The sequence below is a fragment of the Perca fluviatilis genome, chromosome 12 (genome assembly GCF_010015445.1).
Source record: "Perca fluviatilis chromosome 12, GENO_Pfluv_1.0, whole genome shotgun sequence".
In the NCBI taxonomy this organism is placed as follows: domain Eukaryota; kingdom Metazoa; phylum Chordata; class Actinopteri; order Perciformes; family Percidae; genus Perca; species Perca fluviatilis.
The window spans coordinates 7,623,715-7,642,913 of record NC_053123.1 but is presented as its reverse complement, the minus strand read 5'-3'; positions in this window follow the sequence as shown (position 1 = coordinate 7,642,913).

Sequence of the window (19,199 nt, the reverse complement as noted above, 5' to 3'; positions counted from 1 at the left end):
AACTAGCCTCTGTCAAAGAAATAGTCCCAAAGAAAACTGTCCTTGGCATAATAGGATAATACATAACATGACCTCAGTCATGTGAGGGCAACCTGACTAAAACAGCATTGACTTGATTGACATACAGGAGAGGGAAAACTGCTCAGGGAGGTCAGCATTCCTGCCAACTTTAAGTGATTTTGGCAGTTGATGGAGAGGTGGGACAACTTTCCAAAAGAGAACACCTGTATAATTCAAATTTTTTTTCACCATCAATGCCCATGAGTATATTGTTTAAAAAAAAGCCTTTTTTTATTATTATTATTATTTTTTTTATTTATTTATTAATTCATTACATTCCTTAAGGCAGCGGGCTTTTTTTAATGGCTGTTTGAAAACTATTAAAGTATGACTTCTGGAGATCAAACCAACATAAGAACAGAGAGAAAATTCTCATACTCTAAAACTTGAAATCTTACCACTGAGGAATTATCAACTTTTCATCATGGATACTGGCAGCATGTGCATTAGTCTAGCCTTATGTACTGTATATCTGGTGACAGCTGTGGGGAGCCAATACAACTCTGACAAACTCATTCAAGCCTTCTGCCACAATCCCACGGGCCAGATGTATCAACGATAGGTAAGTTTTCCCACACATGAACTGGTATTTATGCATGAAGAGTGTTCGGTGAGAATGCGCACACATCACGCAGACTTCAGACAAGGCATACACAGGTTTTTAGCTGAGGCGACTGCGGGTGATATAATGAGGACAGTGAATTAAGTTGAGAGAAATGTCGAGACATTTTCAATTTCACTTAAATTACGCTTGGGTGATTAACACTAGGAGCCAGGAACAAAAGCCGCGACAAAAACAAGAGAACACCAAGACTAATATACCCAAGCTGACGAGGGCTGACAAGGAACAGGTGAAACACATCAGTGCGGGGCAAACAATCACAAAGGCGGGAAAACACAAAGCAGGAAGTAAAACAAGACCTGACATATGAAAGGAACCTACAAAATAGTAGTAGCTCACCTGGTAGAGCGCGCACCCATATACAGAGGCTCAGTCCACAACGCAGCGGCCGTAGGTTCGACTCAGACCTGTGGCCCTTTGCTGCATGTCATTCCCTTCTCTCTCCCCTTTCATGTCTAAGCTGTCCTGTCATAACAGAGACCTAAAAATGCCAAATAATCTTAAAAAAAATAAATAATAGATGCATATGCATATTTCTGTCAGAGTCAGAAGATTTCTAATAGAGTTTAATGCATCTGGCCCCTGGAGTTTTTGAAAATTAAAGGTTTTAACTTTAACTTTTAGAAATGCAGGGTAGGTACACTCAACTCTGTTAGGTCTTATCTCTGCAGTACTGTCAGTTACCTAAAGGCTGCTTTACAGTATTTTCGATATGACCTGAATCGCAACAAACGTAAGCTAAAATTACCAGAATAATAACGCAGTCGAATCAATTATAAAAAAAAAAAATAAAAAAAAAAACAAAAAAAAAAAAAAAAAAAAAAAAAAAAAAAAAAAAAAAAAAAAAAAATTTATAAAAAAAAAAAAAAAAAAAAAAAAATTTAAAAAAAAAAAAAAAAAAAAAAACAAAAAAAATAAAAAAAAAAAAAAAAAAAAAAACTTAACATGGGTATTACACCATCTGGTAGCGAGGAGGGCCGAGACTAAGAGCTACATGGAAAAATATGCACCAAACAAGCCACTGTGAAATTTTGCCCTTTCTATGAATACAAAAGTTGGGTAACCCACCCCTCTGGACTAAAAACTGTTGGATGACCGTCCCCTGAACAAAGAATAAAAAGACACGACCCTCCCCTATTTTCCTCCGGTGGTCCATTCTATATATACAGAACGGTCCCTAAGGGATAACCATTCATGAATGCTTTCTTTTTTACACTTTTGTAGTGCAAGCTCCTTTTTGTATCACATTGTGTATACTTTCGAACTGTGAGTACTGCTGAATAATATACGGTTTTCATTCAGGATAATATTTCCTTCTTTTCTCTTCTCAATTTTTTCCCTGTGTCTTTGCTCTGGCTTAGAAAGTATTCCATTGGTTAGAGGACCCCTGAGAATCTTAATAATTAAAAAACCACTGGATCAAGAAATTTGATGCCTAAAGGTTGATGGGAAATTGCTGTGTGTCATGTTCAGGGTTAAAGTGAGATTTTCTTTCTCCCGCTGTAATGCTCTGTTTCTTTCATTATCCTGTCCATTTTTTTTCTTCAAAATTGATAAACTCACTCTCAGCATGAAATATTGATGGCCTCATCCTTTGTGTACCACCCCCCTCTGCTGCCCTCTGTTTTCAACTGAAAGGTGAGTGCTGGCTCACTGCCAGCGAGCCACTAATGGGTCTGGACATCTAGCTTCCGGAGGGCCTTGTGGCAGGTAAGGTGCAGTGTTAAAAAGCCCATTATGCTAATGCTAATTCTGCTGGGGGAGGGTGGGGAGATCGCCCCGACACTTCTCATTCCCATAATTAGCGACAGCACGTAGGGAGGGGATGGAGAAGCTCTTTACTGCAACCTGAGCCTTTCAAGACGATTTTAAATGGGATCTGCGGGAGGTGTGGGCTATTCTCCTCATAATGGCCAGAGCCTTGACAGCTCATTTCCACTGTTGAGTGCAACACAGATGGAATATGATGAAATACTATGCTCATTGTGGAAAGTATCATATTGGTTTTAAAGGAGCGATCACAATACCCTTTTATATTTGGAGGAGGCCCAGCAAGACAAGCCAAAGATTCCTGATTACATTTTCTAAATGGAAGAAATTAATTAATTGCTGCCCGGCCACATTTGTTTTTAGTATTTTTGTAGGAGCAACAAGTCCTCCAAACCATTGCATGGAAATGCAAAAAATATTCATTAATCCAGAACACAGGACCTTTGTCCTGTATTTACTTTCTTGCTCCTGCCCCAGACACATCCGACAAATAAGAGGAGGGAACGTTCTTGTGTGATTTGTAATGACGCATTTTGGTACGCTTGGATTTTTCCAGGTGTGAAACGAAACAGAACCATGGGGAAATCGCTCCAAGTTTACAAACTCATGAACTGATTCGGACAAAAGCAAACAAACTTTACGTGTGAAAATTACTACAGGCAGTGGATATGTAAATATGACGTAATTGCTGAATGAACAACCTATGTGAGCGTCAGGGCAGGACAGTCCCTAGGAGACAGGGTTGACATGGGCTACAAAAACCTGGAAAACCAGACACACACACACACACAGCAAAACTCAAACATGCCATTCACACAGAGGCAAGGAAATGAGGTGAGGCTGAGGACAGTATGTTTGAGGAAATAAAAAGTTCCCACATAATAGAGAGAGATGGACAGTCCCTGAGTATGCGCAACAAAACAAACACACACACACACACACACACACAAAACATTTACTATGTCCGTGAATATGTGTGGGATTTGCACATCTCATGTAGACCACAATTTAAGTGAAAAGAAAATAGAAATTTCTTTCTAAAATATTGAAGACCTTGGCGCTTGCTTCAAATGATATGCATCCCTGAATAGTAGAGTTCATATCTGTTACTGGATGAGCTTCAACTTTGCATCGCATAAATGAGAAATGTCAACGGTAATAAGCATCGGATGGCTGCTATAACAAGACTTGTTCATTTTACAATTATTTCAAGCAGTGAGCACACCACCATCACTTATAAAAACCATGCATAAATCAAGAGGCATCTAGCCTGAACCTCTCCTCCGCTTATTTTTTTCCGCGGCTCATGAGCAGGTTCAGGAAAGCATTGGTTGCACCACTTATGTGGGATAGTCTGGTCCAATTCTTTTGTTTGTTGCATACATACATACATACATACATACATACATACATATATATATACATATATATATATACATACATACATACATACATACATACATATATATATATATACATACATACATACATATATACATACATACATATATATATACATATATACATACATACATACATACATACATACATACATACATATATATATATACATACATACATACATATATATATATATATATATATATATATATATATATATATACACACACATATACATATATATATATATATATATATATACATATATATATATATATACATATATATATATATATATATATATATATATATATATATACACACACACACACACACACACACGCGGCGGGGAATGCATGGGATTTGCCTCTGCTAAATGATCTTATTCTATCCCCGGTGTGGAAAAATGTAACCCCCCTCCCCCCTCAAAGTGATCAATGCTACTTCACCAATAGACTATATATTGTATACCTAAAATAGAAGTATTATAAGTATTATAAGTAAAGCTCTGTAACGTGAACACTCTATAGTGCCATAGAACGATAAAATCAGAGCGGCAGTTGCAGGTCACCCAGCTTTTGTATTCCTTAAACAGCAAAATTTCAAAGTGGCTTGTTTGGTGCATTTTCCATGTAGCACTTACCCCCAATTTCCACCAGCTGCGGAACGGCTGCGGAACGGCTCCCGAAACGGCGGCGGAGTCATTAGGTTTCCATTAAAGTCAGTGTGTGTATTTCCACTGATTGCATAACGGCTGCGTTCCGACTGCGTCCCAGCTCCGGCGGTCCGCAGCCCTCCGGAGCAGATACGCAGAGCTTCTATTTTTGCCGGACGCCGGAGAGCTCCGCAGCAATTCAGCACACGGCAGATAGTGTGGGACAGGAAGTCGAGCACAGAAACAAAATAAACATCCAGTTAATTTTCAAAATAAAATACACCGTGCTCACAGCGGATCATATTTCCCTGCACTACACCTTGAAAACACAGCACAAAGTTATTTCCCCTCTACTCCTCTGGATGGAAACAAATTGTTGTTGGTTTTGTGGTTCTATTCTACATTGAATGTCCTCGTGACTACAGCTGTCAGTCATGGCCGCAGCCGTGCCGCAACAAATCCGGACCTGGTGAGTATTGACGGACGTCGGAGCACGCAGCAGACACGCAGCGGAGCCGGTCCGTAGCTGTTACGCATCCAGTGGAAATCCGGAGTTAGTCTCGACCCTCCTTCGCTACCAGATGGGTCTGACCCATGGGGCAGAGGTAGCACTGCTCCCCTGGTGGCTGAAACGGGTAATTGCATTGTTTAAATAGCTTAAATAACACAAACCTAAATGGTGGTAGGTAATACATCTTATTTCATATTCTGCTTTAGTAAAAAACATTACCTGGCTGATGATGGGAGCAGCAGGACGTAAAAAACGAAAATGACTGGGGCTGGACATCTTATCGTGCCAAGGTTGCAGTAAAGGTTTCCTAAATGCCACGTATATACATTTGATGTCATCTTACTAATTGGTTTCGGATTTTGTGTAGATTTGGACTTTTATACGTTTATTCCACTTTGTTTAAACGGCGAAGTGGAGAGGCCTTGTTCACCTGTTTGGAGCTGGCTGGTGAATGTATAGGCCTTGCTGAATACACCGTGACCCTTTTTGTGGATATATTGATCGCTGTGGATTACTTTTTTTTGTGTCATTGGATTACTGCAAAATACGGATCTTTTTTCTTAACATTTTATGGTGTGATTGCACTTGGTTTCTGCGTTTGGAGAGGCATCTCAACAGACTGTAGGTCGAACACTGATTGTTCACGGTTACATTTTAGTTGAATTTAAGTGTCTGGGCCACCGTCTATCTATTGCGTTGCAAGACATCTGTGCCGCAATTGGATTTCATAAGGGCGAATTGTTAAATTTTTACAATGTAATTTAAAATCTGCTTTAAAAATAAACGTATGTTTTGGAATGTAATGTTCAACTTCGGCAGCTTTACCTATGTGCTAAAACATACAATGACTGAGGAAGCCTAGTGATGAGTCCATAGCAAGCATAGTGTGCTTTGCTGAATGGTCTCAATGTTTTATTGTTTTATTTCATGTGAATACTAGTTTACTAGAGGAGTAACTTAGTATTTGAAGTAATGCAGTAATGCAGGAAGTGTGCATTTAGTTGCCATGCTTATTGTGTTTCCACAACAATGTTACTGAATAAATCTAGTGAAATGGCCACCACACCATAACAGAGGAGTGTGATGCGTAAGATGAGAATGCAGAGGTTTAGTCATGTATGTCATAGCTGTAAAAAAAATCAAAGGGCGTCTGTACATCTTTGCCAAGTGCAAACTATAACATAGGGCATCAATAAACTACTGGGTAGGGTCATGCCTTTTTTTCTAAGCGTTTTGGAGAGTCATAGAAAAATTTATACTGGCGAGGGGAGGGTCAAGTCTATTTAGACTTAAGATCCCTAAACTCCTCCGGTGGCCCCTTAAATAAATAACAAACAGTCCCTTACTTCATTTTACACCTGGTAAATTATGTGTAATGTTGGCTGATTGGCAATGAATTACGACTGCAGAAATACTCTTTGAAAGAAAAAACTAATTCAATAAAGTTTTACAACACATAACATTAAGAGATTTACCCAAAAGGACAGGTCGCAAAAACTCTTTGCATTTCACCCTTTCAGCTAGAGGTGTTTTGAAGTTATTTTCCCCTGCTGAACAATCTGTACCAATGAGAAATCTTCTATTTTTGTACACGAAGCATCTGCCCCAGGGGCCCGGGAGGCACAGGAAAGATGGTCTGTTCTCCCTCGCTTTGATTTTATTTACCTCGCACACAGCATTTCAGCTAAACTGTGTCTGAGGTAAATATTCTTTCAACTTCAAATACCATTCAAAACACAAATAATGTATTAGAGAATTCAGTGCAGGGAATATTTAATACTGAACAGATGATCCTCAAAGTAACATCCTTCTCAAACCCACTTTTCACAGGAAAGGTATACAATGTTAAGATATTATCACTGTTAGATATGTTGCATAACAATACAATGTATATTTGAAAAGGGCAACATTTAAATTCTAAGGTCTTATGGGAAACCCTCATTTTGAACACTTTTTACAAGACACAATTTACATATAATTTTAAAATTTCAGTGCAGTGCTTAGTGGAGGTTAAAGGCCATATAACATGTTCAACACATCCTCATACCTAAACAAGATTATCGTTTGATTTTCAAACACCACTACATGACCGGACATGTGACCGGACGTAACGGCTGCAGTTTTAAAAGATTTAGTACAACTAGTAGACAGTAGTAAACATTGTGAAACAGAACTAGTTCAGTTTAGGCAACGGAAATACTTACTTAGAGTTAGTAAATCATCAGGGATTGGCTTAAAATGAGTCACGTAAAAACGTACGTCATTGCATCACGGATTAAGGTCCTTAACACTCATAGATTAAACTACCTTAATTTTAAAATGACAGTTGACTTTTTGTTAAACATAGGACACAAACTCTGGTCTCTTGAGCAAAAGTCCTGTGTTTGTTTGACCCATCAACCACCTAATGGTTAAGGTTCTATTAAATATAAAATGTGGTTCAACCAGGTAAGGTATAATTTCATTACAAGACATCATTACAATAGTTACGTATAGTAACTCCAGATTCTATGAGTATAGGCATAGCCCTCTTAGAGCCTTCTGTTGCTATTGGGTTTATCCCTTCGCGCATGTGCAGTTGTGAAGATTTCTTTCGCGCTCTTGCGCCCTGCACGGGCGAAAAAAGCACCACGGTGGATGCTGACTGATAGCCTACAACAAGCCAAACATCTCTCTCTCTCTCTCTCTCTCTCTCTCTCTCTCTCTCTCTCTCACAAATCACTCCAAATTCTCCAATTCCAAGGCTAGGCTGTTTCACTAAGACCACAACCAACCACAAGGTCTACATAACCATGCAGTATGCCGAAGCCGGAAAGGACACACGCACAGTCGCACACACTCATCTTATGCACAACAATCAGTTCTATCATCACAATTCAGTTACTCCAAAGATTGAAAAAAATAACCTCTTACCTTAAGTTAGAATAAACCAAAGATGCTTTGGCTCGACTTCTTGTGGTTGCTGTCCTTGTTTCCAGGAAGAAGAGAGGCGATGTCCTGCTTTAATCCAGCTTATGACGAATGGAACTGGGTCGAATTTGTCCAGAGGAGGTCCGTTGAGGTCCACAAACAGGAGTGAAGACAGGCTGTCTTCGCGCAACCTGTTGCGCGTCTGGTTGTCCATGTTATTAACTGCGGAAAAGCCTTGTTCGCACTCAGCTGACATGGGGAGATACATGCGACTTGCTATGCACAGTCTTTCCAATGTTTTCCCCGTTGCAGTGCCCTGTAGTTTCCAGTCTCGAAACCTCTCCACGCCCTCCCTGGTTGGTTCTCCAAGCGCTTTCGCAAGGCTGTGTACTTCTGGTTCGCCATGCGAAACCAGGTCCTCCTGCTCTCCTGGCCAAAAATGCTTGTCAAGAGCTCAAGAGCTTTGAGCATCAGGACCAAATTAGACTCCGCTAATTGCTTAGTTAGAGACGCAATCACTGATTCATGAAACTGAGACCGGTTTATTTTCGCCCTGCCTGATAGGCCAGATGAGAAGGAACGTTCAGCCTTCTTGGTTGATTTCCCCCCACCAGTCGTCTTCATGGCTGTTAAAACATTGATAGTTTGTTGCATTGCGAGACTTGAATCCACCAGTGACATTTCTCTTTTCTGCAGCTTGAGATACAGGCTCTGGTGTTCATGCAGGAGGTCTTTCATGACAGCCAAATTTTCCACATATCCCAACATGGCATCATGACTTTGCGTAAACATACACGCCACTTTCCTAAAGCCAAATGGCGTGTTATTGTAAACATTTTCAGCTATCCACGTGTATATCTACGCTGTATACAGCAGATGTAAACATACCCACCACGTGGCCTCGCCACGTTGCGTGTTATCGCGAGAACGCAACGTACTATCGCGAGAACAATGTCACACGCCTGTGACAAAATAAAAATAAAAAAATGGTTGGGTTTAGGAAAAGAAGACAGGGAAAGGCTTTAGTAACAAAACAGTGACAAAAACACGGAAAATATCGACAAAAACACGCTTAGGAAAACAATAAACGGTTGGGTTTAGGAAAGAAACATTGGGGAAGGCTTTAAAAAAATAAATAAAAAATGGCTGAAAAATCACCACACACGGTACACGAACCGAGCTCTCCCAGGTGAAAGTCCTGTGTTTTACCCATCCACCACCCTAACTCACCTCCTTATGCAATCCCCCGTTCCTTTATACTACTCGCTATGGCGGAAATTCACTCGCAATGTAGGTCAATGGCGGCCGATTTCCGTTGATATACACGCTAAAATGCGATTATGCGTCTTGATAACACGCCAAAACGGCATACAAATTGGCGTGTCATACATACGCCAATTCATGAGGTCAGTCATGCATATCCTGAGTGAGCAAGGTGCTTCAGAAGTCCCTTGTATTTTTGATTCTCAAGCTCGTTGCATGATGTTTCCTCACTGGCGGTTTTGAAATTGAGTGCTAGTGTGGGGAAATCTTTCCATACTGCTTTTACTGTTTTAAAGCTGCTGGCAACCCATCTGATGGTGAAGATTTGACCTATTTTCAGTATTTCCATGTCGAGCTCGGCCGCTGCTTCTCAAAGCAATCTGGCGTTCCTAGTTCACTGATTGTAGAGTGAGTATAACTTTGAAATAAAGAACTCAAACTGATTAGTGCCAGCCACTTCTTTAAGAGCATCTTTGACAGCCAGTTCTAATCTATGCGCCAGGCAGTGAACAGACTGCACATTCGGAAACCTTTCTTTGAGTCTAACGACAAGCCCACTGGCTTTTCCTGTGAGCATCCATTTCAGCTTTATGTAGACTTGCCATCATCAAGTTAATGGATTCAGCATCGACCCCATCTTTAAGTTCCACTAGATCCAGGAAAATATTGTCCTCATCCCCCTTACCGTTGACATCACATCTTACGTAGATTATTAGATAGGGACTGCCATGAATGGTGCTTTCATCAATTGTGATTGACACCTGTGAATCCATTTCTTTCACATTACAGACAAATTTGCGGCGCATTTCCTTGGCAATGTGATTGATTATTTCTGCGCATGCATGGTCAGATTTATGGATATTAACAACTTCGACTCCATTAAGCTTCTGCATTGTCATGAGTGGGTTGAGCTTTTTGTACGATAGCCTTTCCTTTGCCACGGTGTAAGCTGTTCTGAACGAGACTGTGGTTTTCTTGAGTAAATCGGACTGTATATCAATGAATGTGTTTGGGATGGTGTCTTTCTCTTTCATCTGGGCTATTTCCACTTACCTTGTGTGGGCCTGGCTGTCCCTGTGTTTGTATATCTTCTTTTGTAGCCTCTTTGCTTCAGAGCTAGTAACATCACCGTCGATCCATTCTTCAGCGAGGTGTAAACCCAGTCCCTTTTCTGAGAGTAGCAACATTTTTGCTTTTCTACACACTAAACACCCCAATTTTCCTGCCTTAATGTCAAGCCAAGGGTTGCGGCCTTTCCATTCGCCCACCTGCTTTGTTGTCCAACCAGCCGGCAAGTCACATGTGCTAGCAGCAGTAGCAGCTAACGTTACCTCAGCACTTGCTGCGTCTTCAGAGCACTTGGCCTCAACTAAACATTGTTCTTCTGGGGAGTCACTGGGGGAGAGGATCCTTTGTTCTGGTAGTGCACTGTGCTAGCTGCACCAGCATCGTCTTTTGGTGCCTCTTCATCTCTGAGTGCCACCTTTTTGGATGTGAACCCAAAGTGTGGGAGTGATACACTCTGGTTTAGCTTTCGCTTGCTAGCCATTTTTAGTACGACTTCTCAACGTTTCTTCCGTTTGGTGCATATGGCTAATTTGCATACGTGCAAAGGACTGGCTGGCTTCGCTTGGCAAAAAAATAGAACATATTTGTGAATACAGTTTAATTCTGAATACTGGACATGGTAAGCTTAAAAACATTTTAGTGACCATTAGTGACAATAAAATATTTAATTTTTTTTGACAAAATTTGAGACCCCATTCAAATTTTGCATTTGAGGCTTTCAGGGGGTCTCATGGGTTAATCGAGGGGGTGGGTTGAGTATTTCACACACTGAGCCCATGACTTTACAATGCGACTAAGTAGAAATTCAATGTCTTTGTTTTTTGTGTTCCTATAGCTCCCTGTGAAACAGCTGTACAAGGTGTACTTAGTGAAACTATTTAAAAAATGATAAATGGAAATAAAAAATGATCCACTTTTACGGCAATGTTGTGGAGAATCACACAGGCCGCAATAATGTCACATGCCCTTTCTGGGGCGAACCTGAGCCTACGGAGGCAATGGAGCCGGGCCTTTAGCATCGCAATGGTCATCTCCACCCTAATCTTGCATTGCCAGACCTTCCTCCACAGCGCTGCGGAGGAGGGTGTGGCTAATCCACACATTCCGGGATAGGAGAAAAACATGCTCTGGTTTATTGGAATTTCTTTAAACCAATCACAATTGCCTTGGGCGGCGCTATGCACCGGACAGAGCCACGGTGCAACTACAAAATAGCCTAGGAACTCGTGTGAGTTGAAATGTTGTTTTAGTCATGCAACAGAAAACTCAGATTTGACAGATAGTCTAGCTAGCTGTCTGGATTTACCCTGCAGAGATCTGAGGAGCAGTTAAAGCTGTAGTGTGTAACTTTTGTTTATATTAATGAACGTCCATTACAGTCAAGCTGATACAAAGCTAATTAAAACTACCAGCACCACACAACTCTCTGTATTTGTGAGTATGGCAGTGTTCAGGAGATTGTGTCGCATGGCGACTTTTGCACGCAGAAACTCGAGTGAAGATAATTATCGGGCGAATCTCAACAAAGCTAGTTGCTTACGTAAGCATCTCAAAACCTGTACCTTTGTCACGCCCATGGGTGTATTAAGAGAACGGTCATGCCCCAACATTTACATAGGCTACACAGCTGACCTGAGATCAGGTAGTCTTCTGAATCTAGGTCGCGCAGATCTCTGCTATTCCATTACAAAATTCACATCTGAAAGTTTTTTATGCGAGAAATCAACTATTTAGAGGTAAAATATGGGACGTTTTACGAAAATTGATGTCTAATTGCAATTTTTGTCCGACTGTGTGTCGGAGGTCAGCGGCCAGTGCTGCCTGTGTAGCTGCCTCACCGCCTGGCCTGCCTTCCTTCACAGACCCCGGCCTGCTGTGAGGTAGATTGAGCTCCGTCAGGGCTGGCAGCCCATGGCACTCCATACCTGCGCAAAGTCACCGTTTTGTGGGTTAATGGACTAACAAATGCCACTGCCTGGACAGAGCTCCAGGGCCTGCAGCTCTCCTCTTCCTGCTAAATGCCCCGTGTGTGTAAGTGAGAGCGCAGTCAGCGAGCTTGTTACGCCAGCAATCTCTTACCACAGGTTCCAGTTAATCTCGAGTCTCATTGATCGAGCCTGTGGCTGGATGGAGCTAGCTCTATCAATGAGAGCTAGCTAGCCGCCTCTTAGAATTCCTCTGAAATTCACAAAAATGTATAAAATTGACGAAACCCCTAGCTAGTGTTCACAAAAATTCATTAAATTCAAATCTGACACCATTGTTAGCTTTGTAAGACCTTGGGATAGCTGTGATCAGGGCTGGACTGGCCATCTGGCATACCGGGCATTTTCCCGGTGGGCCGACGGACTTCTGGGCCGAATCGCCGATATAAATAGGCCTTTTTATTTTTTGGCCGGGCCGGCCCATAAAGAACTCACAGCGGCCCATTGGTTAATTTTCTTTATTGGCACTGGCCTGACCCAATGAAATCCAGGAACCCCCTTCCCCACTCCGGGCCGCAAATTTAAGAATCCCACTATGGCCACGCCTCCCGAGCCCTGAGACGTGAGCGGTAATAGTTATGCTGGAAGTTTAGCATTCACGTTATAATGGACAAACGACCACCAAGTGCAAGGGAGGTGCAGAGAAATTCGAGGAGAAAAAGATTAAGAATCTACAGGCGGATTCCTCAAAAATTTCGGACATGTTTGGGTCTGTAGTAGCTGCTTCAACATCAGCATTACCTGAAGTAGAGGAGGAGAGGTGGCTGGCTATAGAAGCAGAAACAACGATGTCAGGGAAGAAGGCGAGGAGGAGGCGAGTGAGGAAAAGATGGAAGAGAGAGTAGATGACGATGTGGTAAGGAGTAGACAAATTAACACAGACTCTGAAGGGGAGGGAGGCTGTGTGTGTGTGTGTGTGTTTGTGTGTGTGTGTGTGTGTGTGTGTGTGTGTGTGTGTGTGTGTGTGTGTGTGTGTGTGTGTGTGTGTGTGTGTGTGTGTGTGTTCGTGCGCGCTCGCGAGTGTGTCACGTCATAACGACAACAAGCAGTTTGGCTGTAACATTAAAGTTAGTGGCTGTCAGGTAACCTAACAGCTTACATTGAAAATGCTAGCGGTTGGCCTGTTGGGTAGCTGAAAAGTCTGTGGATCTATAAAATCAGTGATGATACAAGCATCAGTGTTCCTTGAATAGCTTCTCTTGTATTGGTGCTCTTTTCCAGGGCATATACTACTCTCAGCTTTATCGTAGCTTTTAGGAAGGGTTATAGTTATGGTTATTGTATTTAGCAGACACTTGTGTCCAAAGCGACAAAAGATGAATCTTACAATAGTTAAAATTAACAGTAAACTGTTTTTAAAGTTGCTAAGCCAATATAAAGCAAAATAGTAATAATAAAAATAATGACAATACAATATCAAATATCAATAATAAAAAAATATACAAATCATAACTCTAAGAATTAATGAATTATTTAAGTGTAAGATCAACAGATAAGTCTTGAGTCTCCTCTTGAAGGATCCAAAATGATCACATGAACGCTGAACACTAGGCAACTCATTTAATGGAACGCACGCATATTTTAAGAGGACTGTCTGCAGGGAATTTGTCTGACCAATCACGGTGGGTGTGGGCCGCCTGGCCCAAAAATGCCAGGGCCGATTTTTTGTCCCAGTCCAGCCCTGGCTGTGATATAAGTGCCGTGACGAAATTCAAACTGTAAATATAGCTACTATAGTATAGAAAGTGTAGCTACCTAGCCACGGAGCCCCGGTAGTGCAGTAATTCACAAAGGGGGACTTTGCCCAGGGTATGGAGCCCAGCAGGCTGGCGCTTTCTCTTCAGACTGTGTGGAGCTCCTAAAGTCCGACACGTCTTACCAAATTTGCAATTAGCCATCAATTTTCGTAAACGGCCCATATTTGAGCTTTATATAATTGATTTCTCGCATAAAAAAAGTCTCATAAGTGAATTTGGTAATGAAACATTTCAGTGTTTGGAATATGAGATTCTATCGCTTCTCTAATGTGTGTGTATGGGGGATTCGCTCAACCAATCAGCGCGCGTCTCTAATGTGTGTGTATGGAGGATCAACTAATCAGTGCGCAGCTCATCTAAATATTCATGAGCATACCATATTTGGAAGAAAAGCTCTTGTTACAAATAGGGCCAAAACACAGGGATGCATAAGGGCCAATAAAACATCAACCACGCCATTTTCAGCCCAACCAATGTTACATACCCTATTAGGAGACCATAAGGAACAGTGTGAAATACCCTATATAATCATTCTATCACCCCTTTAAATACAGTATATCAAATTAACTAATTAGTGCTTCAAGTCTCAAAGCTTCGCACTGAATAAATTAATTATAGATTAGACCGATACCTGCAATTATGTGTAATTATTCTTTGATGAGTCTTGTGTGACTTGGGAGCACCAAAAACAGTATGTAGTGTATAGCAAAGGTGTCAGTGCGTTCAACAGTCACATATCTGACAGCCAGACAGACGGTTGTCTTGGAAATATGCTCAACATCACAGATGTATAGAAAACTCCCGTAGAGGTGCAACAAAGAGTTTCTTCAGAACTAAGAGCATATCCAGAATGTGTAATGTTTTTAATGCCATCAAAGGTGAGTTGGTTTGCAACATTACTATCTACAAATATTAGTGTAAAATACCTGTAATTATCAATAGAGAAAGGAAAGGTTGTGTCCCCTTCAATTATAAGACTACCCTTTGATGAGTATGTTGCACTCAAAACATGGAGGACAAAAAACAAACAGTATGAAGAATTGTGGAAGACTTGTTAGTAATGAGAGCTTCTCAGCATAAATTAATAAGAAATCTATTAACCTAATGGTGCATATTTAATAAAAAAAAAAAACAATTAACGTAATGGTGTTTAAAATTCTATTATTATTTATCAGGCAGTATTATAAACAGCAGATGTTGGGAGCTGAAAAATTAATACTTCACCTTCACGAACACATTAGAAAGATCATTTGATTAAAAACTACAGTATATTCATGCCATTTTAGGTTTCCCAAGAATAAGCCTTCACATCTTCCAAAGTACTTATTTACCCTGGGAATATCTTTTATCTTCTTCACAGTTGGTATTCAGATTCCAGTAGAGCTACAATTCAAATTGAACGTGGTGCTGCCGTATATTTGCATATACAGTACCGTTAAGCTCATAAGCTACAAACTGCACTCAAAGCTTTGCCTGTGAATTCTTGTTTGCTGTGTGTTTCATTTAAATGCAAAACCATATCACTCTGAGCAACATTGCATTAAAGATACAATTTTGAACTTTTGCTAGTACCGGCTGGGCGACAACTGACGTAACACCAATCAATGGAGGTCCATCCTGGAGCTGCAGCAAATGAAAATTTCCGATCTGATTAACATCAAAAGCACAATTAAGAGATAAGCAGCAAAGAAACCAGACATAATGGGAATGGGAAAACACCAAAGCAATAACAATTAAGTATCCCCACTCCCAGGATAATGGAGTCATAGCCTGGTAACAGATTTAGGGACCAAATGACTATTTCTCAATTCATGTAATTACAGTCGCATTCTATGCATTTCCATTCTTCCATGGGGCAAAAGGTGAAGGGTATTGTCTCTGCTGCAGGATTGGGAATACAGTGTGACCATTTTACTCTGTCCTTGCATACTGTACAGTATGTAATTCTCTCGGAGAAGTGTGGTGTCCCTTTTAAGTGCAAGGACATGAAGAACAAAAACAGGTTCATTTATTGGGATTCCCTTTTGTGGTTTTCATTTTTATAACTGAGTGAGCAGCTGGGCTGCATATTAATAAGAACAAGACTAAGAGTGTACACCGATGCTCTGTTAGACTGTACTTAGGCACAGTGGTTCTGGGAGCTAAATGCTAACACATCTTAGTTTAGCATGTTAGCGTGCTATACTTTGCTAATTAGCAATAAACATGAACAAAAGCTGATGGGAATTATGGCAGGTGTTTGGTCATAAACCTATGGATTAGGTACATTAAAGATTAAGGGATCGCCAAAGGGATTGCAATTCATCCTGATGGGAACATGAAAGTCTGTACCAAATTTTAATGGCAATCTATCCTTTAGTTTTTAAAATTTTTTACTTAAAACCACAAATGTCAACCTCATTGTAGTGCTATAGGAAAGGTCAGGATTACCACAGTCTTTAGGATTCATCCACTGGGAACCATGAATGTTTGTACACAATTTTGTGCACATCAATATAGTAGATGTAGAGATATTTTACAGTATAAGTGAACATGTTGTCCTACTGGAGGAGCTACAGGAAATATGAAGGGATCACTAGTCTGGATTAACGGGAGTAAATTTCCAGGATAAAGTCTAACATCCGGCGTGTGATGTCAGGCTTTATCCCTCACCTTCCTCTTTCTGTTGCCATTTTTAAAATCCCTTTTCTACGGGAAACAACCACCTTCAAGCTAGCAAGCTACACACTGAAAAGTGTGAAGAAAATTTGGATCGTGAAATAAGGCAAGCCTGCTTGGTTCTTTCGGGGAATGATTGTAAAGATTTACAAAGAATATGGTTACAGCATTTACTCTCTAACTGGGACGCTTTGGTACCTATTGGTGGGGATTGCTGTGGAAGAAGTACAGATGCTGATACACTGATAAGAGCAAATTAAGTTTAACCATGTATCCAGCTTATTAGGGGTCCAAGCCCGAGGGGGCATGGGAACCGCGTGTTGCAAGGCCACGCGGTTCACATCTCCAGCGGAGCTGTGGAACCCTATTGTTTTTCTACTGATTCTTCTTCTTCTTCTTCTCCACCTAAAACTCCGACTGCAGCCTAAACCGTACATGGTGGGGGGTTGCCATTTTCAGGACTGGTCCAAAACCCCGCAAGGACCTCAGGTGCAAAAATTGACCCATTTCCACCACTAGGTGGTGCTATAGCAGAAACAACGCGTTTGGCCCTATAACTCCCACACCGTACTTCCGACAGTCAAAAACCATACATCTACGCGTTCACTGGATCCAACTGAATCACGCGATATAGGCCACGCCCATTTCATGCGTGAAAAATCGCGATTTATCAAAAACCTACTTTTTCTAACTCCTCGTAGACCATGCGACCGATCTGCACGAAACTTGGACCGTAGCATCTCCAGACTGACCTGACTAAAAGTTATGGAAAGAATTTTTATACGATAAAAATTGCGCATATAACGCACAAACTAATTTGTGTAGCTAACTGTGAAAACTCCAACGTTGCCATATCTCGGCCAAAATGAAAGCGATCAATGCCAAACTTTAGATTCTTCTTTGCCATGACACTCTGGAGGTCCCCCACGCGTTTGAGGAAAATTGGTCACTAGGGGGCGCTACAAGTACAAAAAGTTTATATCTCATGAACGGCTCATCCGATTTATAAAAAATTTGATGGGTACCATCTAGGACCAATCCTGAGGCCAACCCTAGAATGGAGTACCGAGGGGTCAAAGTGGGCGTGGCCTATGGGACCCAATGTGACCCAACTCTAGATTCACCACTTACACTAAAGTGAACAACGTTAAATGTACAGGGTAGATGGACAAAGGGCCATGGATCACACCTACCAAAAATTACACATGTGGACCACTAGGTGGCGCAATAATGTTTTTTTGTCATTAACTCCCACAATACACATTGCACATTAGAAATTCTTACATCCACGTGTTCCTTGAACCAAGCTGAATTACCTGATATAGGCCACGCCCATTTCCGCGCAAACATTTTTTCGCAATATCGCGCAATGTGCAAAACCAACTTTTTCAAACTCGTCCTAGGCCGTGCGACCAATCTGCATGAAACCTGGTACTTAACATCTCCAGATGGACCGGACAAAAATTTATGGAAAGAATTTTGCTACGTTAAAGTATGCCAATTGGACAACCAAACTATTTTTTCTAGCTAGATACCACACACGTATCATATCATATCTCGGTTCAATGTATTTGTTATCAGCAAATAACTTGAGATCCTTGTTCAACATTCCACTACGATGCTCTGTACCAAATTTGGCAAAGATCGGCCTTTAGGGGGCGCTATAAGCAACGTTTATTTGTTTCGCCCAATAACTCAATGCATTTAAATGGGAAATTTGCAATTGCAATATCTCTGCCACAGTAAAAGCAATCAACACAAAACTTGTGATGCTCGTTCGGCATGGCGCTCTGAGGCTCTGTACCAAATTTGGCGAAGACCGGCCATTAGGGGGCGCTATAGTCAACATATACCAGTTTGGGCCTTTTATTCCCATCTGAGGTCGAGCTTGTTGTATGCAACGCCAAACGGCACTTCTTAATAATAACTTTATAACTTCATAATTATAAATAGTCAAAGTGTAGGGTCTTTTGGACCTAAAAGCTAACAGTTGCCCCTTTCTGCTGGTGTTTTCTTTGTCTTCTAGCCCTTACAGTTAGTTTTGCATCCAGCCTAGAAGTCCAGAGTTTTTCGGGTCTTTGTGAAATTAATCCATACTGTTACATCCAAGATTGATACACTGTGTGTAAGACATGTTAAAGGGATACTTCACCGATTTAGCATTCAGCTTTGTATCAGTAGAAACCCGATAGTATTTCTGAATGACCGTGCCTCCCTCCCTCATGTCCCCCTGAGACGAGAGATTTCTGCATTTGGGGCCTGGAAAAAATCTTCCGATGACGTAAAATGACGATTTTTGCGTCATTGGAAGATTTTTGGGCCAGAGGCAAAGGACTACAGCCAGTAGTAGGATCTACTTCCGTATGTTTTCAACACGCCCACAGGGGGTTGGACTGCCGAGTCTGGCCGAGGTATTCCGAATGAAAACGACTGTCAGCCATCTTGAATCTTCGCTAAACAGGCTTTCGGTTTTCAGCAGAAAACATTTACAACAATTATCTGCATTCAAACTACCGGACGTGTGTACCACCGGGATACA